This window comes from Elgaria multicarinata, chromosome 8, assembly GCF_023053635.1.
Source record: "Elgaria multicarinata webbii isolate HBS135686 ecotype San Diego chromosome 8, rElgMul1.1.pri, whole genome shotgun sequence".
Classification (NCBI taxonomy): domain Eukaryota; kingdom Metazoa; phylum Chordata; class Lepidosauria; order Squamata; family Anguidae; genus Elgaria; species Elgaria multicarinata.
Window position 1 is genome coordinate 1986674 of NC_086178.1, and position 21879 is coordinate 2008552.

Here is a 21879-nt window from a genome sequence, read left to right on the forward strand (position 1 = left end):
TTGAGTTCCCGTGGGGCCTGGGATGGGGCAAAAAGTCTGAAAGTCAGGCGATGCCACAGAAGCCGTCATTCGGGCCTGCCCGGCCAGGGTCTGCGTCCAACGCAAGCAGAAAAAGAAGCCGTGCTTGATGGATGGGGCCTGGCGTTGCAGACCTCCACTCAAGGTCTGTCACTGCAGCTTCACATGTGGAAGGCGCAGGAAGCATTTCGTCTGGGATGAGGAGTTCTTCGCTTCCTTCTGCTCTCCTTGTCGTATGGATTTTGCTTTCCATGAAGCCTCAAGGGACCAGCGAGTGCAGGGCCAGATCTACACTACTGCTGGCACATTCCACGTGCCAGATCCAGCTTTGATAGTGTTATTTCCTGCTGTTTATTCCACATGATCCAAAATTCTGCAACAAATAGCATTGTGTTTCCTGTGAGGTATAAATTAGGGATGTGCTCCGCTCCGATTAGGAGCGTAGAAGCAGTAGCGGATTGGCCTGCTCTGCCTTACCCAGAGGCGGAGTAGGAGCGGACCGCGGACCCCCTAGAAGCAAGGCGAAGAGAAGCGACCATTTTTCGGAGCTCCGAGTTCAGGCGGAGCGCTCCGGTCGCCATCTTGAAAACATTTCGCCATAGGATTGCATTGCGGCAAATAATCGCGCATAACTACGTTGTTTTTGAAGCTATCATTCTGAAAATTATTGTGCACAGAGAGTCGTGGATGGGGGTCATTTTGAGACCACTCTCACCTCTCTGCGTTGTCTGGGTCGCGGGCTATATTTTTGTGAAAATCGGGTCAACCGCGCGGCTCAAACTGCGTTTTCGGCTTTTCGCCCATAGGATTGCATTGAGGGAAAGAATCGGGGATAACTGGGGGGGGGGTTTAAGCTATCATTCTGAAAATTCTTGTGCACAGAGAGTCGTGGATGGGGGTCATTTTGAGACCACTCTCAACTTTCTGCATCGTACGGGTCGCGGGCTAGAAGTTTTTAAAAAATCGGCGGGAAAAATACCTTTTTCAAAGGGCTGAGGGGCAGAGTCAGCTCCCGGTCATGATGATCCCAAAGTTGGAGGAGGGCATAGGCAAAACAGGTAACTTGGGATTCTGGGAAACTTCTCTTTCTTCATCTGAACGGGCTTTTCCCCGTGTTTTTTAACACAGTAGCCCCACCAAATGCACAAACACAACCTGAAATCATATACTAAGCCAAGAATAAGAGATAGAAACACAGCACTGCTCCCCACCCTAACCTTGGTGAACAACTGAATCGATGTGGTGCAAGGGGATGAGCTCCCCTAGGGCATCTCATCGTGGACGTGCCCCCACTCTCTCCTGCACTGGAAGGCCATTAGAGCCTTCCAAAGAGAGTAAAACGGTGGAGCAATGCCTATCATGAGTTGAAGTGAATGGTCACTTTTCAGTGGTAGAGCAATGCCTGTTATGAGTTGAAGTGAGCGTTTTACTTCTTCTCAGAGCTGTTGGTGGCTGTCTTGAACTGGCAGCTACTTCCCCCTCCCCCGGGCACGTCCCCCTATTGCTGGTAAAAGACAGATATAGCCTTTTTAAAAAAATTCTTCTTGCTGTTTATTGAGCAACACTGCTTCTTTTAATTCCACCCCTCCTTTGTTTATTGATTGATTTATTCCATTTTATATGCATTACTGGCTTATCCTTGGCTCACTTCCTTATGCCCCCAGAAATGCCAGCTGCATGCCTGCCTGCCTTCCCTCCCTCCTCCCCTGCCCACCTCGCAGGGATGTTGTGTGTGGGGTGCCCGATTTTCAAAAATTCCCCAAAAATCAGGGGATGATGGGATTGCTTTGAAACTTAGCATGCGTGTGTATATCCCCATGAGGTGTCATGGTGCCAAACATGAGGTTTCTAACTTGAACAGAAAAAAAGTTGTATAATTTTTTAGCTTTCAATGCAAGCCTATGGGGGGGGAAACGGAGCTCCGGATCCGGATCCGGAGCTCGGAGCGGAGCGGAGCGGAAGTGGGCGGAGCGGGGGCGGGGCGGAGCGGCCCGATCCGGAAAATGGCGGATCTGCAAGTGAAGCGGAGCGGGGGGTCCGTGCACACCCCTAGTATAAATGCACAGGATCACAGATCTGGCCCATGATGTCATGCACACAGGCAGTGATGCTTCTTCATTCCATGGGAGAAAACCATCTGTCCACGTGCAATGGCCCAGTGCCCCCTGTCTGGAAATGCATGGGTCTGCTGCCACAACCTCCCTAGGTAACTGGTTCTATTGTCATCCTGCTCTAACAGTCAGGAAGTTTTTCCTGATGTCCAGCTGGAATCTGGCTTCCTTTAACTTGAGCCCGTTATTCCGTGTCCTGCACTCTGGGAGGATCGAGAAGAGATCTTGGCCCTCCTCTGTGTGACAACCTTTCAAGTATTTGAAGAGTGCTATCTTGTCTCCCCTCAATCTTTTCTTCTCCAGGCTAAACATGCCCAGTTCTTCCAGTCTCTCTTCATAGGGCTTTGTTTCCAGACCCCTGATCATCCTGGTTGCCCTTCTCTGAACACGCTCCAGCTTGTCTGTGTCCTTCTTGAATTGTGGAGCCCAGAACTGGACGCAATACTCTACATGATGCAGCTGCCACTCTGAAGGGATCCAGGGGCAAAACCCCAAAGCTCCGTGCTAAAAAAGCCGGGGACTTACCCCAACGTTTTTTTTTAGCTTGGAGCCAGGCTACGTGCCTCTGCAGAGCCTTTTTAAGATTTTATTTTTTTAAGTGCAGGTTGGAAGGGGGCAAACAGGGAGCTCTGGGCTCCACACATTTTAAAGAAATGGGGGTGGGGGTGGGAGGAGAGAAAAGGGGTAGCCAGGAGTCAGCCGCTGCTGCCGGGACAAGCACCGGGGAGGGGGGCAGGAACGAGGTAGCCCAAGTGAGCTCAGAAGGAGGAGAGCCGGCTGCCCCGTTCATCCCCTCTCTTCGTTTCTGCCTGCGGCGTCAGCAGCAGCAACTCCAAACTGGCACTCCTTCCCATGCAGTTGCTGAGGAGGAGCGCCGATTCGGGAGCCTGGGGCCTTGGGGCACAGACCCGAGACCGTCAAGACGGGGGCCAGGAACGGTGGCTAAGTTCCTCCTGAAGACATTTGGCTCACTGCTGCTGGTAGCCTCCCCCGGTCCCACTGCTGGTTTGTGCAGCCGGTGGCCAGAACGGGATGTTGTTGAGGGTGCTCTGTGTGCCTTCAGCTCACGCAGAGCGACAAAGAGATCTGGCACGCCTGGCCAGGGCCCTACAAGAACCAATGGCGGCGGGGGGCGGCGGTTGTCTTAGAAGATGCCTCCAGAATCCTTTGCAAGACACTGGGGTTCCTCAGCAGAGGAGAACAGGCCCCCATCTTTACGGCGGCACTTTGGCGCCATGAGGCGCTTCACACATGCGTTCCTTCCCGGCATCTGCACAGGAATGAAAGCAAGTGCGAATTTTCCAGCGCCGCACCTCTGGAAAAGTAAAAATAAAATAAAACCGGGGGGGGGGGGAGAAAAATGTGGCCATTCTTCCCCCCTTTTTAAATTTTATAATCTGTATCTGCGGAGCTCCGCAGTTACAAATAATAAAAATGGAAATGGGGGGAGGAATGAGGCAGCCAGAGGAGGATGCGAGAGGGACTGGGTGAACCACGTCTCCCTCCCTCTGGCTGTCTGTTCCTCCCCACCCGCCCCAATTTCTTTTTATTTTTATTATCTGTATCTGCGGAGCTCTGCACATATAGATAATAAAAAATTTAAAAGGGAGGGAGGAACGGATCGTTCCTCTCCTCCCCCCCTTCTCCAATCCGGGGGCGCCATGGGCTCCGCTGCCAAAAAAAGTCAGGGTAAATGCCCCACTTTTTTGAATGGAGTTTCCAGGGTTTGCCCCCAGATGGCTTCGTAATGGCGGCTGCGTCATGTACAGTAGATGACGTGCCGCTACTGCAAAGCCACCCCGGGGCAAATCCTTCATGCAGACGTGCCCCATGGAGAAAGAAGGGGGGGTTCCTCTTCAACTTAAAACTCTGAAAAGCCCTGCTTTGGAGCAGGAGAAGGAAGACTTCAGTCTTACACAGCCTACTTTTAAAAGACAGAGAAGTAAATAGATAGAAGTCATAGAGCCAACGTATTATTGCTAACCTGAAATTACCTTTACATTTTCTCCATCCGATTTCTCCAGGACAGTGAAATATGGGGAGGGTGGCTTTTTTGGGGGCGGGATGATTTTGGAGGACGGGGAGAAGCTGGCTGGACTTAGCGGGGCCTGGACATCACCCTTTTTGATGGTTGGTGGGCTCTATTTTTTCTTGAGAAGTCCCCTCCCAAGGTCATTATGAGATGAGGAGGCACAGAGGTGCAGCTAGGTAATTTTAGACCCTGGACTTAATGGTCTTATGCCATCTGCCCCACTTTGATGATCTAGAGCGGCCCGGGAGAGGGGGCGGCTGGAAGACACGTTCCCAGAAGTCTGGGAACGTGTCTTCCAACTTTTCTCCCCAGGGCTGATTTCAGCTTTCTCAGGGCAGGGGCTGGAGGACCCGTTCCCAGAAATCTGGGAACGCATCTTCCAGCCCTTTCCCCCAGTAAATTGGGGGGGCAGTTCAAGTTGCCCCGGAGAAGTCCGTTTTTCTGGAGGTCTCCAGGGTTTTCTGGGACATCTGGTCACCCTGTGGGGGACACGCTCAGATTGTTTGTAGCTGCCAGTGCCAGCTCCCGGTTTTGGAGGGCCTTTGGCCAGACACCTTCAGTTGGCTCCTCCCTCAGTGAGTCAACTTCCTCATTTTCACCAGCTGCTTTTGTTCCTCTCACTTGGCTTTGTCACCGTTGCTACCGCTTGCTCACTTGTCAGGCGGAGAGTCAGTGAGCAAGCAGGCCACGGCCTCTGCTCCCCCTCCTTCTCACCCCCACCGTTGTCTGGGCCATTGCGAGTGGCAGGTGAGCAAGCAGCTTGCAAAGGTGAAGAGGAGGAGCGGCAGCTTCTCCGGGGGGCTCTTGGGTCCCTGGGTCCCTGCTGATGGCCACTCATGCCTACCCTTGGCGCCGGCTCTGACAATTGCTTTTGGCAACAAATGTTTGGCCCTTTGGGGGAGGAAAGAGGGGAGAGATGGGGCGGGGGGGGGAAGAGACAAAACAGCCACAGGTCCAGACGCGGAGGGAGGTTTGCTGCCTTGGACATGCTGAGGCCTCCCTTCTCCCGTCCTTCTCCGGGGCCCTTTGCGTTTCGTACAGAACTCTGCACTTAAGTGAGAAGCTGAAGTTTATCTCTCTGCAAGTACCCACATCCTGATTATCTGGATACGGAAGTGGGGGATGTAAAAATAAACTGCAAGGTTAAATACACACGTTTTTCATGGCGAAACATCGGCACTGCTGTTCATTCATCCGGGCGAGCTAAAAATAAGCCCCCGTACGCTAATCAAAATAAACACGACAGAACCCGCAGTGCAAAAGACAACTTGACTTACACAACTCGGGCAAAATTAGGAGCAAAATTAGGAAACGGCGAAGGCACAGGCTTGGCTCTCCTCAGAGATGGTGAGAGGCCCTCAACCTTATTCCACAAATAGTTGATTGCATTTGCTACGCTTTCTCCCACATTGTAGCAGTGGGTGGGAGGGTGAGAACGACCGTATTGTATCCAAACAATAACATTGCCACCTTCTCCTCCAGATGTTAAAGCTCCCCGGGGCTCCAATTCATGCACACGCGCTCACAACAGATCTCTGAGCAAATTGGAGGTGTCCAACCCGTGTTGAGGGAGTCCTATGACCCAGAGCCTTGCGTACAGGCACGCATGGAGATCCCTACTCCTTGAGGAGTACTAGAAAGGAAGAAGACCTTCCCCTCTTCCCCAATACTGCGTGTCACATGATTGGTCTGGTAGGACCCCACTTGTAGTAGTCCCAAGCAATCCGCCTGAATGCACATGGTGTGCACTCCTATACCCTCATTGAGTTGGGAGAGCTGAGAGTTCAACTTATGCACAGCCCTGGGTGAGGCAACCCAGAGACCAACCACATGCAACCCAAATTTCAAGTTCCGAAAGCAGGTGTGGTGCTCATGACACACACATGGCACTGTCAAAATGTCATCCTATGCAGACCTGGGTGTGCCTAGCTGGTGCTTCATGCCAGTCCACACCTGAGATCTCCAACATGGTGCCCACGGACACCTCTGTTGGCAGGCTTCCTTCACCTTCCAGATTTTAATTCTGTTTCTTAAGATATATCAATATCAATATCGATATTAAAGAGGTAGGTTGGCATGGTGCAAAGCAAAGTGCTGCCTTCCGGAGTCATCTTTATTTGGGTTCAAAAGAGTGGTGTGTGTGTGTGTGTGTGTTTTGGGGCTCAGAGTCCATCCATCTCTGCCTTGGACTTAAGTTCTTGGGCATGTTACCTTTTTTTCAGTCTCACTGAATTCACATCCTGCTATCTGTCAAACATTAACAGATTTCTTAAGAACTCCACCCCCTCCATTTAATCATATTTCACGTTACCGGAAAGAGAGCTCTCCCGACTTTGCCAATAATTAAGTAAATTGAGTTGGAGGATTAACGTCAGGAGGCACGGTATGCAGGCTGTCCTGCTTCACATAGGCATGACTCCTTGAGCTTGATTGTAATCATGATCATATCAAGTTCTAGTCTAGTGGTCCATCTTCTAATTACACCATAAACTGGTTGTTTCCAGCCCAACTAGGGAGGGGAGGCAGACATTAGAGAGGTGTACAAAATGATGGATTGGATGGAGAAGGGGAACAGAGAGAACATCTTCTTTCTCCATGATACTAAAATTGACTGACGAGAGGTTCTGGATAAGAGAAAGTGCTTCATGCAATGCCCAATTAATTGGTGAAATTCACCGTCACAAGATGTGGCAATGACAATTTCACAGAAGGTCTATCCAGGTATCGTTACTCATTGGTACCTGTGATGGCTAAGCGGAATCTCCAAGTTCGGCCCTGGTTAGGCCTCATCTGGAGTACTGCGTCCAGTTCTGGGCTCCACAATTCAAGAAGGACGCAGACAAGCTGGAGCGTGTTCAGAGGAGGGCAACCAGGATGATCAGGGGTCTGGAAACAAAGCCCTATGAAGAGAGACTGAAAGAACTGGGCATGTTTAGCCTGGAGAAGAGAAGATTGAGGGGAGACATGATAGCACTCTTCAAATACTTAAAACGTTGTCACACAGAGAAGGGCCAGGATCTCTTCTCGATCCTCCCAGAGTGCAGGACACGGAATAACAGGCTCAAGTTAAAGGAAGCCAGATTCCAGCTGTACATCAGGAAAAACTTCCTGACAGTTAGAGCAGTATGATAATGGAATCTGTTACTTAGGGAGGTTGTGGGCTCTCCCACACTAGAGGCCTTCAAGAGGCAGCTGGACAACCATCTGTCAGGGATGCTTTAGGGTGGATTCCTGCATTGAGCAGGGGGTTGGACTCGATGGCCTTGTAGGCCCCTTCCAACTCTACTATTCTATGCTTCTATGATTCTATGTTCAGAGTTTGTGTGTGTGTGTGTGTGTGTGTGTGTGTGTGCGTGTGCGTGCGCATAGGCGTGCGCAGCATATTTCATTAGCTGGTTCGGCAAGGGATATTTTTTTTTAAGGTAAACGTTGATTGAATATACAGTAATAAAGGACTTTTTTTTCAATCATCAAACAAACAAAATAAACGAAAACTGAAGTAAACTGTATTTTTTTAATTAACAAATAATCCGTACTGCACTGTTGCAATTATTTGAATAGGATTGAAGTAGAGGAGCACTAATTTTACTGTACTTATTGTCTTCAAATATGGTTAAATATCCCACAGTTGCCTTGCTATTCTATTTCTACAATTCTTTTTCTCCTGTCCTTTCTTCATCCTCTCTTCATTTTCAGGCTGCATCCTATGCACATTTACCTCAGAGTAAGTTTGATTGATCTCAGTGGGGCTTACTTGTGAGTAGACGTACATAGGATTGTGCTGCAGCACTGCTTTAAAGTGACATAAGATACACACATTCCATGTTTACCAAAAGAACGGCTTGAAAAAAGGGGGTTGGACACCCTAAAATAAGCAAGGGCAGATAGGAATTGTTTTAGCAAGCATCCTGAAAAAGGTGCTGCTGCATGAACCCTCTTTAGCCAGGAGGTCCTGGGGGGCATTGCAGTTCTCCCCCCTTCCCCCTTTCTTTTCTTTTGCTGGAGGCCAGACTGGGGTGGGCGGTGGGGCAGCGATGAGGAGAAGAGGCAGGTTAACATAAAGCTTCTCTCTCTCTCTCTCTTTCTCCCAAACATGACAGTACCTGCAGAGCTGATGAGGAGAGGAGGGCAGCAGCTCCAAAGGGGGGGAGGGCCCCCATCCGCAGCTATGGGCAATCTTACTCCTTACAGAAACAGTCCCCTCCTCGGCTCCACCACGTGCTGCTTCCTGGCCCCAGCGTGGCTGCTGCTCCCACCTTGTTCAGCAACTGTCACGAGAGGTCAGGCAGAGCAGCTGGGAGCAGAGAGCGGCTGAGTGAGTGAGTGAGTGAGTGTGTGAAAGAGCGAGTGAGCGAGCTGGGGTGGGGGCAGCGGCTGCACCAGTGAAAAAAGCCTTCCAGAGGAGGAGCGGGGTGGGAGGACTGGAGGAGGGCTAACTTTGTCCCTATCTTCAAAAAGGGCAAAAAGGTTGTCACACAGAGGAGGGCCAGGATCTCTTCTCGATCCTCCCAGAGTGCAGGACACGGAATAACGGGCTCAAGTTACAGGAAGCCAGATTCCAGCTGGACATCAGGAAAAACTTCCTGACTGTTAGAGCAGTACGACAATGGAATCAGTTACCTAGGGAGGTTGTGGGCTCTCCCACACTAGAGGCCTTCAAGAGGCAGCTGGACAACCACCTGTCAGGGATGCTTTAGGGTGGATTCCTGCATTGAGCAGGGGGTTGGACTCGATGGCCTTGTAGGCCCCTTCCAACTCTGCTATTCTATGATTCTAGGATTCTATAAGCAGCTGAATTTGTCGCTCTTTCCTACAACTAGCACCGGCCCTGCTACTGCAACATGGCAGTGTCGGCAGATTAGGGTGTTCAGTTGAACCCTTTGAACCTGTTGTCCGCACGCCAATGTGTGTGTATTTCGCAGTAGTTGAGGAGGAAATCGCTTGTGGGGTTCTCAGAAGCATCTAGCTGGCCACAAATGGAAACAGAAAACTGGGTCAGAAATAGAAGATCCATCAGGACTCTTCAGTGTTGACAATGCAGCTTTCACAGTCCAGGTCTTCTGTTTTTGACTGTCTCAACCTCACCTGCTTTCTTACTGTAGCAAACCCATGATTGGCTTTTCATGAAGCCAAAAAAAGCATTTCATAACAAAAAACGGCAGCAAAACTAGCCCCTGGAGCTTGTGAAAAATCTCCCCCCCCTTTTTTCATGTTGCAAAGTGTTAATGGCACTCAACACTTTAAAGCAATGTCATGCCGTTTTGACACCTTCCCTGCAAGCCGATTGAGTCTCTTTCTATGTATGCACAGGAGCACAGACTGTCCTTACAAGCTAACCTTTCCTAGGCACACAGCAGACGGAGGAGCAGTCAGAAGGGAACTGCATGATCCCTTTGAGTGGGAACGGGCAAGGCAGATGTACGTCAGCCATGAAACCTGCCTACTATGATCTGCCTTCTCTTTGTTCAGTCCCTCTTTCCTGCACTGTAGGTTGTTGCATGGATGAACATCCCCCCCCACCCCAACACTGGAATGAGTGAGTGGCTCCAAATTGTGTGGGGAGGAGAGCTATCATGAGAGCCTCCATTGGCTGCTTTGACGGTCTAAAAAGTAGCAAATAAAAACCTGTGGGACCCACATACGACCTCTGGAGCCTTTGCATGAGTTTCAATGTGCTGGGGAGGTTACGTCAACTGGGATTGTTCAGCTTGGAAAAAAGGAGACTAAGGGGAGACATGACAGAGGTGTGCAAAATTATGCATGGTATGGAGAATGTGGACAGGGAGGCTTTTTTCTCCCTCTCTCAAAATACTAGAACCCAATGGGGTCATTATCCCATGAAACTGATTGGTGGGAGATCCAGGACAAATAAAAGGAAGGACTTCTTCACACAGTGCCTAGTTAAATTATGGAACTCACTACCACAAGATGTAGTGATGGCCACCAATCCGGATGGCTTTAAAAAGGGGTTGAATAAATTCCTGGAGGCAAAGGCTATCCATGGCTACTAGCCCTGATGGTTGTGTGCTATCTCCAGTATTTGAGGCAATAAGCCTGTGTGCACCAGTTGCTGGGGAACATGGGTGGGAGGGTGCTGTTGCACCATGTCCTGCTTTGTTGGTCCCTGGTCGATGGCTGGTTGGCCACTGTGTGAACAGAGTGCTGGAATAGATGGACCCTTGGTTTGATCCAGCATAGCACGTCTTATGTTCTTATGGAATATCTCCCCTGGATTTCAGGAGACTGTCAGACTACATGGAGCAGCCATTTTCCCCTGAACAATTATTCAGGGAAGGGAAAACTCCACAGAATTCCACACAGCCGGTTCCTGGAGCATTTTCACAAGCATTTTTCGATCTGCCCCAAACAGTTTGAACTTGTAAAGAAGAAAGAAAGAAAAATGAAGGCAGCCTCACACCACATGGTAAACTTGCTGTGGAAATGTTCATAGAACTGTGGGCTCATCCAGGTATCTACCTTCCAATTTGACCGCTGGTCCAGGAGGTATGAATTGGCTACGTTCACTCCAAAATGTGGACCAAACTAAATGCTCCCGGACCCCTAGCCTCATCCAAACCAATACTACAAACAGGCATTGATGAAGCACTCCCACAACCTTACCTGGATCTGGTGAAAAGGAGAGAGAAAGGTGTGTCATCAGCATACTGATGGACCCACACTCAAAATCTACAGACAACTTCATTCAGCGGTTTCATGTCAAGGTTAAATAGCACGGGAGATAAGATGGAGCTCGATGGGACCCCAAAGCATAAATGCCAAGGGTCAAACAGAAATCCCCCCAGCACAGCTTTTTTAAATGGCCATATGAGTGGAACCACTGTAAAGCAGTCCTCTTCACTCCCAACACAGACAACTTTTCCAGAAGGATACCATAGTCAATGGTATCAAAAGCCACTGAGAGGTATGGGAGAGTCTCAGGGCCACCCTTTCCTCCCACCCCCAATTTCCCAGCATCCCACAGGGCACCTGGGGCCACTTCATTGGCAAAATCAGGACTAAACCCCAATTGCAATGGATCTAGAAAATCAGTTCCATCCTGCATCTGATGGTCCACCAGAGTTACCAGAGTGCATATTCATTAAATCTTGGTGTCCCCCCCCTTTTCTCAGTTCTTTTTATGGGAATGGGGGCTTTCTGTCTTGACACTGGAGGACTAGCGAAGACATAAATAATTTTCTTTGCTACTAATGTTGGTGGTTTCTTCAGTTGTTGATTTTTAAAATTGTTTTTTGCCTGCTCCTCATAAACTGGCAGAACCAAAGAGGTTCCTAACAGTTCAGGAGCTTGTAGCTCCATTCGTTAAGCCAAAAAAGTAAATTAAGTTTGTAATAATTGTTTGAATACACTAGTTTTAATATACCAAATGTAATAATTTTATGCCAAACCAACTTGGACATAATTACATTTTATGTTCCTAAAGTTAAAAAGTGACTTTCAATCTGTAAAAAGTGCTAATATTGCATTATTTCAATTTTTCTGAAAATTTCCGGTTTTTTCCAAACACCCCCCCCCCGGAAAAAAAACATTTCCCCCCGCCCCATGGCTTCAAAATTTCTGGAAATTTTCCATATTTACTCAGCCCCCATTGATTATCTGAGAGAGAATAAATCAATTTTCAGTTTAACGAGTGTGAGGGTTGGCCAGTTCTAGCAGAAACTCTAAGGTCTGAGGCATTTCGGTAACTTCTGAAGTTCTGAGTGTGCTCTTTATCCCAAGAGGAGATTACCAGTTAATGCAGCAAAACCAACAGAGAAAGAAACAACATGGCTCAATCCAGTTTGTAGCAACAACATGAAAAAGGCAGTTCTGTTCCTATATCCTAGGCGTAAGATGATCCACAGGTAGTTTGTTATTTGAAAAAAGAAAAGTACTTTGATCTAGGGGATTTACGAAAAAAGCCATCACATAGAATGCAAGCAGTCGACGCCAGATAACGTGCACCATCACTCATTTATTTAAATCCAGTGTCAAGATGTCTGAGCCTTGAGAAAACATGCCTAATACAGCTAATGTCGGAAATGTGTCAAAGCATCACGGGTCGTTTTTGTTTATTGCAAACACTTCCAGCAGTGCTGAAAAACACCTTCCCTCTTACAGGCAATTTTTCAGCACTCCTGGGAAAAATGTTTCCGTTTCCATTTAAATGGTCCTCATTTGCCCTTAGTGCAAATTGACTACATCATGTAGTCAAGTCTGATTGGCTATGCAAGGCAATGATCCCACCCTATTCACTGTGTAATCCTTGACTGGGTGAGATGAACCCAAGTGACTAATCTATGAAGGAGGAAGACACAGTAGTCACCGAAATAGCAACAGCTCCCAAGGTTAAAGAAGGGTGCCCTGAAAAGAGAATATTCACACAAACTAAATATTGAGGGGGTTCCCCCCCTATTCTAACAAAATTGCTAGCTTCTACTAAAAAATTGAAACTGTCAATAAGTTTTGATAGGATGCAACCCTAGACAATTCTAGGGTTATGCCAAATTTTCATAAGCCATCCTTTCAAATAAACTTATTTATTTTAAAACAATTTTATAAGGCTTGCTGTTTGAAAATAATGATAATAATTTCAGTACTGGTTCACACCATTAAAACCTGCAATAAAGCCTCTCTGGGGGCTATTAAGAAGTGGTTCACCATCTACCTCTCATAGACGGTTTAATTGGTTTACCCTCATATTGCAGAGGGTTGGACTAAATGACCTTTTCAGTCCCTTCAAACTCCACAACTCTATGATTGTCATTACACGGGGTGAAATCACGTTTCCTTGTCATCATTTCTTCGCCCACGTGTTTGTCCCTCAAACTTGTTTTGTTCCTTTCAAAAGAGGAAGTAAACAACAGGCCCGTGGCCCGTTCAGTGGGCCGTTTTGATTGCGCTGCTTCTCCTGCACGCAGCAGGAGATAGCGGCAGGTTCCATCTCAAAAATAATTTCGATTTACCAGGGTCTTTTTTTGTCACGCGACGAAGGCCAGAAGGGGTGGAAGGCACGTGGGATGCAGATGACATCATGAATAGGACCCATGAAAATCCGGGAGGACACAGCAACGAGCATGCAATGAAACACTTGTCTGATGATACCCTATGGTCTTAGCTAAACCTACCTGTTATTGCGCGACGGAGAGGTGAAGATCTCGAGATGTTTTTATCATGAGATCCCCCCCTCTGTTTACACGCTGCGCACAACGACTTCAGAGGGAGAGGCGTTGCACCCGCCATTTTATTTTTTAAAGCACAGCAGTGCACGAGCACTTGTATGCAAAAAGTAGGTGTTTTTTTAAAAAAATAATAATTACTTTTCCCGCCCCCCTCACCCTCGATGGGCGCAGTGCTCCTGAGGAACTCTGCACCCCATACGTGGGTCCCGGCCACACATTCTTTGCTCTTGGGCTCAACCCAAAACTGCGGAAAAACCGGGCCTAAAGTGTAGGGCGAGATCCCAAGGCAAGAGAGGATCATCCCTCCCTGATCCTGGGATCCACTGTGGGTCATGTGGACGCACAGGGACAATCCCAGGGATTGCCCCAGGATTTCGCCCCGTCTAGCTATGGTCTATGATTCTTATCGGGAAAGACAACTATCAAAACAACAAAACATATAAAAGCGTATCAATACATAGGACTGCAGAATCGGTGCTAATGTTTAACGAAAGCCTGTGCAAAAGTATGTTTTTATTTTAATAACCACCAGAAGTGCACTACTGTTGATGCCTCCCAATTAATTGTGTGTGTGTGAGGGGGGGGGGGAGAGGGAGAGAGAGAGAGAGAGAGAGAGAGCATTCCAGCACGCACCAGAGTGTAGGCCATTGGGTATGTTATGTAAACCAATACTGGCTCCAGGTTTCTGGGGGCTGTTGGGGGCCCCTTCCTGAGTGAGTTGGCCTTCTCACCACCGTTAGCACCAGCTGCCTCTTTCTCTTCATTGCTACCACTTGCTTGCTTGACAGGCAGAGAGCCAGGGAGCATGGAGGCTGTGGTGTAGAATCATAGAATAGCTGAGTTGGAAGGGGCCTCCAAGGCCATCGAGTCCAACCCCCTGCTCAATGCAGGAATCCACCCTAAAGCATCCCCGACAGATGGTTGTCCAGCTGCCTCTTGAAGGCCTCTAGTGTGGGAGAGCCCACAACCTCCCTAGGTAACTGGTTCCATTGTCGTACTGCTCTAACAGTCAGGAAGTTTTTCCTGATGTCCAGCTGGAATCTGGCTGTAATGCTGCACGCACTTACCTGGAAGTAAGTCCCACTGGGTTCAATGGGCTTTACTTCTGAGCAATGTAGAGCCCTGCGCTAGTTGCCAAGGTCCTGTTTGCTCCCGGGTTTTGGTACTTGGGTAATAGGGTCCATTGACTGAGAAACCAGCTACTGCCAGGGGTCAGGAAGCCCTAAGTCAAGACAGCCAGCCCCACATGGGGTCACTTGGGTCACTGGGGGGCATACAACTGAAGCCACTAGGGTGACCAAACATCCGGATTGGCCCGGACATGCCTGGAAATCCCGCCCCCAAGTGGGATCCGGGGGGAGATTTCAAAATCCCCCCAAATGCCCGGGAAAATCACGGTCCTGCACGGCCACCCTTACTTTCCTGCAGCTGTTTCTTCAGTTGCAGCGGTGGCAGCCGGTGGCCATCTTGAATCTCGTGAGAATCATGTGAGTTGTTGGCTGCTGGCTGGGTCTGGGAACTCTCGCGAGACCCAGCCAGCAGCTGAGAACTCGCGTGATTCCCGTACTGCGCCAGGTCAGTGGAGAAGAGGACTAGGGAGAGTCAGTGGGTGAGTGCCACTGGCCTGGGCCTTCTGCTGCCGCCCTGCCGCTGCTTGTGCTGCTGCCGCCGACCTGCTGCCGCTTCTGCCGCCGGCCCACCGCCGCAAGATGCGGTGGCGGAACAATCAGCAGCAAACCAAGGGACCAGGCCAAAGAAGCGAGGCGGAGGGGGCGCGGTGGTGGAGGACAAGCCGCTGCCGCTGCTTGTGCCACTGGCCCGCCGCCACCAAGACGTGGCGACGGAACAGGGCGGCAGCAGACCAAGTCCCAGGCCAGGCCAAACAAGCGAGGCGGAGGCGTCATGGAGGTGGTGAGGCGGAGGTGGTGGAGGACGAGCCACCACCGCTGCCGCCGCTTGTGCCACCAAGACACATGGAACAGAGCGGCAGCAGAGGCCCAGGCTGAACAAGCCAAGCGAGCAGGAGGCGGCGAGATGGAGGTGGTGGAGGACAAGCCACCGCAGCTTGTGCCGCCGCCCCGCTGCCGCCAAGACAAGACACGGCTCGGCTATTCGGCCGGGCCGCAAAAGAAGCATCGGGGGAGGGGAAGCAGCGTGGCCATGGTGGGGGCCTGGCGGTGGTGGGTCAAGGCGCCAAGGACAACATGGTGGGCTGGAAGAGAGGGCTGGCAGCAGTGCATGGACCAGCGCCGAATGCGGAAGGAAGGAGAATGAGGACATTACGGCCACGGACCAGGCAGCAGCAGGAGTAGGCAGCTGCAACATGGGAAAAGGTAGGCCGAGGCAAGGCCACCATCCTCCTTAACTTGGCATGGGGGTGGTGAGGAGGAGGGGGGAGAGGCTTGGACGTAGGGCTAGGGAAAGGCGCGCGGGATGTGTGTGTGTGAGGCTACAGCTTGAGAGGGGGGACCTTCATTGCTTCAGCCACTTTAAAATTGGCTATTTACAATTAAGTTTTCAAGAGTCCCTGAAAAAAATAACCTTGGTTACCAGGAGGTAAGGAAACGAAGGAGGAAAATGCCTCAGGTCAGTTGCAAACAAATATGGGGAAGTAAAAAGAGATGATGATGATGATGATGATGATGATGATGATGATAATGTAGGCTGACCATATGAAAAGGAGGACAGGGCTCCTGTATCTTTAACAGATTCAGAGGAAGGGGGGGCTTCATTGCTTCAGCCACTTTAAAACTGGCTATTTGCAAGTTTTCAAGACATCCCTGGAAAAAAGTAACCTTGATGATAATGGATGGTGTTGGTAATATTAATAATTCTTCTCCTTCTCTTGGTGATGATGATAATGGATGGTGATCCTAATATTAATAATGCTTCTCCTTCTCTTGGTGATGCTGATAATGGATGGTGATCCCAATATTAATAATGTTTCTCCTTCTCTTGGTGATGCTGATAATGGATGGTGATCCTAATATTAATAATTCTCCTCCTTCTCTTGGTGATGCTGATAATATGATATTAATAATGCCAGTTATCCTTTACTTTTTCACACCCCAATATAATTCCTTGTGCCGTGGAGATCATAGAATCATAGAATAGCAGAGTTGGAAGGGGCCTCCAAGGCCATCGAGTCCAACCCCCTGCTCAATGCAGGAATCCACCCTAAAGCATCCCTGACAGATGGTTGTCCAGCTGCCTCTTGAAGGCCTCTAGTGTGGGAGAGGCTACAACCTCACCAGGCAACTGATTCCATTGTCGTAATGCTCTGTCAGGAAGTTTTTCCTGATGTCCAGCGGGAATCTCCTTTAACTTGAGCCCGTTATTCCGTGTCCTGCACTCTGGGAGGATCGAGAAGAGATCCTGGCCGTCCTCTGTGTGACAACCTTTTAAGTATTTGAAGAGTGCTATCATGTCTCTCCTCAATCATATTCAGCTTGCAATCTACAACAATTCCAAGATCCTTCTTGTTTGCAGTATTGCTGAGCCAAGTATCCCCCATTTTGTAACTGTGCCTTTGGTTTCTATTTCCTAAATGTAGAACTTGGCATAGATGCTAATAATAGATTAGCATTGAACCTGCGAAAACCATTATCTTTAATGCAAACTGCTCTGGGCATTTAAACCCAGTAGCTATGCAGTGCATAGCAAATGCCAGATCAAAGTTACAAAGGTGGCCATTCATGACTTTAGACATATTCTAAACCTTAGCACTTTCTTGCCAGTAATTTTACATGTTGTCTGAAAGTGTTTTCATGTGATATACATCTTGATATCTAACAACTGCCCTGCATCTTCATTGCTACTCACTGTTTCTACATAGCTCTCCAGACAAGGAAACAGTTGTGTAAAATGTACTGGAGTCTTGAATCTTACTTGCTTCTGAAAAATGGATGCTTTAAATCCATATACTTATGCTATACTGTGTAGTGGCAGGGTTGTTGTTAGGGTGAGCTGAAATAAGTGGCGTGTTTGAGATTGCATTTAAAAGGAACTTGCCTGTGAATTGTAGCTAACTGCTTTGAAGGTGGTTTTATTTTATTGTGTTGAACATACACTTGATGTGGATTCTTCGGTGTTCAATGCAACTGAACTTTAAAATTAAGAATTACAGTATGTCCAGATTATTTTTGCCTTGGACAAGAAGTTATACAGTTTTTCAAAGTTGAAATCTATGTTAAGGGAAGTGTTGTTGTTGTAGTTCTGTCCCTTTTGCCTGCATTTCACGACAGTAATAGATTGGGAACCACTATTCTAATGTGTTCTATGACTGTTGTGGTTGTTTATTAAGTTATAAAAATAAAGAAATGGTTTTATATAAGTATTAATTCTTTTTTTAGTATTTAGTATATTATTATAGTAGTTGTGTGCCTTTGGCACTCATTGGTTGCTATCATTTACTTTTTGTGAACCACCCAGAGAGCTTTGGCTATTGGGCAGTATAAAAATGTAATAAATAAATAAATGTGACCGAGGCCACACCCCCTTGGGGGCCGGGCATGTTGAATTGGCTCCGCCTTGGGGGTGGGCATGTTGGGGTGGCCACGCCTCCTGAGGGCGGCCATTTTGTCCTCCTTTTTGGTTTACAAAATATGGTCACCCTAGAAGCCACCACCTCCACAGTAGCTTAAAAGCCTTTAAGCCTGGTCTGATCCAGCCTCAGGGCACTTCATAGAATCATAGAATAGCAGAGTTGGAAGGGGCCTACAAGGCCATCGAGTCCAACCCCCTGCTCAATGCAGGAATCCACTCTAAAGCATCCCTGACAGAGGGTTGTCCAGCTGCCTCTTGAAGGCCTCTAGTGTGGGAGAGCCCACCACCTCCCTAGGTCACTGGTTCCATTGTTGTACTGCTCTAACAGTCAGGAAGTTTCCTCCTCCTCCTCCTCCTCCTCCTCCTCCACCACCACCACCACCACCACCATTGTCTGGGCCAGACTGAGAGGGAGGAGAACAAGCAGGCTGCAATGATGGAGAGGAAGAGCAACTCCAGGGGGCTGTTGTGTTACTCAGCTGCTACTGGGGAGCGGGCCCTCGGCTGGTGCCTGGCCATTGCCAACCCTTGATGCTGGACATGCTGTAAACTGACATGAGGTTTTTTGCCACCACGGCTGTCGTTTGCCAGTGCACAGATGGCAAGAGGGTAAGTGGCCAGTGGTGCACTTGGCATCAGAGGAGTGGTCCGTGGTGCAGCCTTGTTCCCCAGGCTCCACTTGACAGCCCTTAAGACTCAGTGCTGAAAGCAACAGGCCACCAGGGCCGGATCTACACTACTGCTTTAAAGCACTTTATAGCAGTTTTGAAAATGGTATATGGAGTGTGTCCTGGGCCCCAACAGTTGTCAAAACTGTTATAAAGTGCTAGACATCAGGGCCTTTCTCCAGCTGGGATCCTTCCACCCCACAACTGGGTCATCCGCTGCCCCATGGGAAGGATCCTGACAACTTTTTACATAATTTTGCTTGTTGTGATTTCATGGATATATTTTGACATTACTTGTAAGACCCCTTAGAAGGATTTGGATCCTGAAAGCAGGGATATATTATTTATTATTATTTATTTATTACATTTGTATACCACCCCATAGCCAAAGCTCTCTGGGTGGTTTACATAGGATAAAAACACTTAAAAACAAAAAATTAAAATCACAAAAATATACAAATATTTGCAACAAATAATCAATCCATAATTGTTATCTCACAGACTTATTTATTTATCTGATGTATTTTAAGCACCCCTCCATTCAATGACTGCTCGAGGCAATCGACAATAAAACATTTGCTGGGGTGAAAATGCCCATTTCAAATTTACATAATTAACATAACATAATAAAAAGTAGTGCGAAGCTGAACTGGGTGGAGGTCATGAATATAAATTGTATGCCTCGTGAAGCCCCCCCCCATTTTCAGTAGTTCTTCCTGCCCCCCCCCCCAGGCAGAGTGCTTGAAAAAAGTGTTCAATGTATGGACTCTGAAGCCATGTGCCCACAGGGTTCCTTCATGCCAAGTTGGTCCCACTTTCCTCCAAAACCCTGAGGTTTCACTTACCTGGGTTGGCGTCGGGTAATCCCCACACCAAGGAGGGAATGTTGGGTTTCCAGCAGTCACCTGCCCTCTTCCTGGCTTAGGTAGAGAGGGCAGTGGATCATCAGCGTCTGATGGCACTCTACTTGAAACCATGGGAAGCAGCCATCCAGAGATTGGGTCTAAAGCAGGGCTGCAGAACTCAGTCCTGCAGGTCTAATCCAGCCTGCCTTGGGTCCTGACCGCCAGGGTGGCAGAAAGCCGAAGAAGGACAAACAAAAGGCAGTCTAGATCCTGGCCGACAATGTGTGACCCATAAGCCGAATGCAGCCCCACCTGCTGTTCATTGCGGCTGGCCACAAGATTGACAACAAGAAACCCCGCCCCATACTGGAGAGGGACCATTGCTCAGTTTCTTGATTGGATCGCACCCAGGGAAACAGAGCTGTATGCCCACCTCTTCTGAGACATTGCAAGGGGGTTGGAACGCAACTCTTGGGTTACGTGACCGCTGCTTTAGAGCCCTAAAATGCACACCCATGCATGTGCGCGCAAGACACAAGCTGAGCTGCTTGTTCAGCTGGGCCAGCTGCAGACAACAGTCATGGAAGAAGGAAGAGAAATGAACACAGAGAGAATTGGTGGAGAGACGCTAAAAAACACCGCACACCTCTCTTGAGCTGCTTGAGTGACATGTGATTGTTGTTAGTGCAGGGCAGAAGATGGCAGACAAATCCAGTGTGTGCTGTCACAAAGTTTTACTCTGGTTTTACAATTCAATCCATGCAAAACGTTCCTCGTCAGTCCAGTGAGTTGCTTCTCGTAAATCTAGATCTATACGACATCTAGAGCTATATATCAATATCGATATACCCCATCAGTATAAGAGGCACTTTATTACAGAGTTATATCGGCAAGATAAGATGCAGACCTCTGCCCCAAGGTGTTTACATTCTAAATTTATACTGTGTGGAGTAGGGTGGTGGGACAATGATGGCAGAGAGGGTTGAGGGTGGTAACAAACCAGGGTAACAAGCCATGGACATGAGCAAAGGAAGTCACATGGAGTGAGGAGTTGTGTTGTTAATTAGACCCGCTTTTCAATCAGAGATACACAAATAGTTGGAATACCTGAACCCAGGTATTGGTTCTGCATTTATAAAAACGTGGAAAATCTGAACTAACATTTCTTCAACCCCTGACCATCAATACACTGAAATAAATGAGTTTATCAGCGAAGAGAATTGCTTTGTCCCTCCTGGAGCTAAATTCTCCCTCCCACTCCATTTTACAAACATCTCATTGAAGTAGCAGCAGGGTCCTTTAATTCCCTTAATAGCAAAGGAACCACACTACTGACTGAACTTGACTGTCTGCCATGTTTCTCCAGAGGTGGCAAGCGGTGGATTTCTTTCCCAAAATTAGCAAAACAAATCATCATCGTCATCATCATCATCATCCTTACCTGCATTGAGACAGTTCAAGCTGAGTACAGACTCTGTCCAAGCGAAGTGTCTTTTTCACAACCTGGTGCAATTTTGGCCAATTATCACCCTATTTGCCTAGTTTGCTGATTCTGAAATGATCAGAGCTTTAAACCCAACCAGCCACCACAACAGAAGCAAATAGCTGCTAGACGAGGAAGGCAAACCGAGGGCACTTGGCCTCACTCACCTTTCCTGGGGTTACAGATGGATGGTCCTCGGAAGCCTTGGAGCTGCTGGTCCTTCACAGCTGGTCTCCCCTAACTTATCCCTAATGTTCACTTTTCTCTCAGAGTTTTTATAGTCTCAGATGAAGCCTCCACACTCCAATCCCTGCCTCTGCTCTCTCTTACATCATGTCTAAAGATTTTCCACTGCTCCTTGTATTGAATCTCTCCCTCCCCCCTCCCCTCTGCACATTCTCGCTTCTCCTCTTATATTTATTGCTCTGATCACGGGGACTAGATTTATCATGCCATAACTGGCTACGCTGGAGCAGACTTAGGGTCCACCTCGTCCAGAATTCTGGTGCGAACTGCGGCATCCCTGGTGCCTTTTTTTGATGGTTGTTTTTGTTCTGGAAGCCCCCCAGCAGATAGGGGGCCACAGGGATTGTCTTACTTGTTATTCTCAGTAGTAGTGAAAAAGCTAAAATCCTCAGAGCCGGTGGATTGTTTAAGCTCTCAGTTTTTATCATGTCAGGTCAGGGTGAATAGCTGTGGTATCTTTTCAAAGTGGCTGGAAAATGATAAGCCCACTGCAGTCCCCAGAACCCCTGTCATTAGGCTTAAGCCAGTGAAACTGAAGGAAATGTTCATTCTTCCATTGTTTACCTCCATTTCTCTTGCATTGTAAGCCCCTCAGGGCAGAGATCTCTTCTCCTATATGTTGTAAAGCACCATGCAAATTGATGGCATAACAACAGCAATTTGGGGGCCTGTAGCAGTTGTGGTTTTCCATGCAAAACAAAACCCATGGTGTTGTAGCCTTGCACATGCCCAGAGAATACTCTCTCAGAAAG

The 21879-nt window shown here is 48.3% G+C and overlaps 1 protein-coding gene across 2 annotated transcripts in view; it reads right to left on the reverse strand.

Annotated features, from left to right (window-relative positions):
* Window positions 1-21185, reverse strand: part of OSTN (osteocrin) — a 39679-nt gene extending 18494 nt beyond the window's left edge. For both annotated transcript variants that reach the window (XM_063131735.1, XM_063131736.1), the window contains exon 1: window positions 21049-21185. The gene's annotated coding sequence lies outside the window, so the exon portion shown is untranslated. The remainder of the gene's footprint in view (window positions 1-21048) is intronic.
* Window positions 21186-21879: the final 694 nt, after the last annotated feature.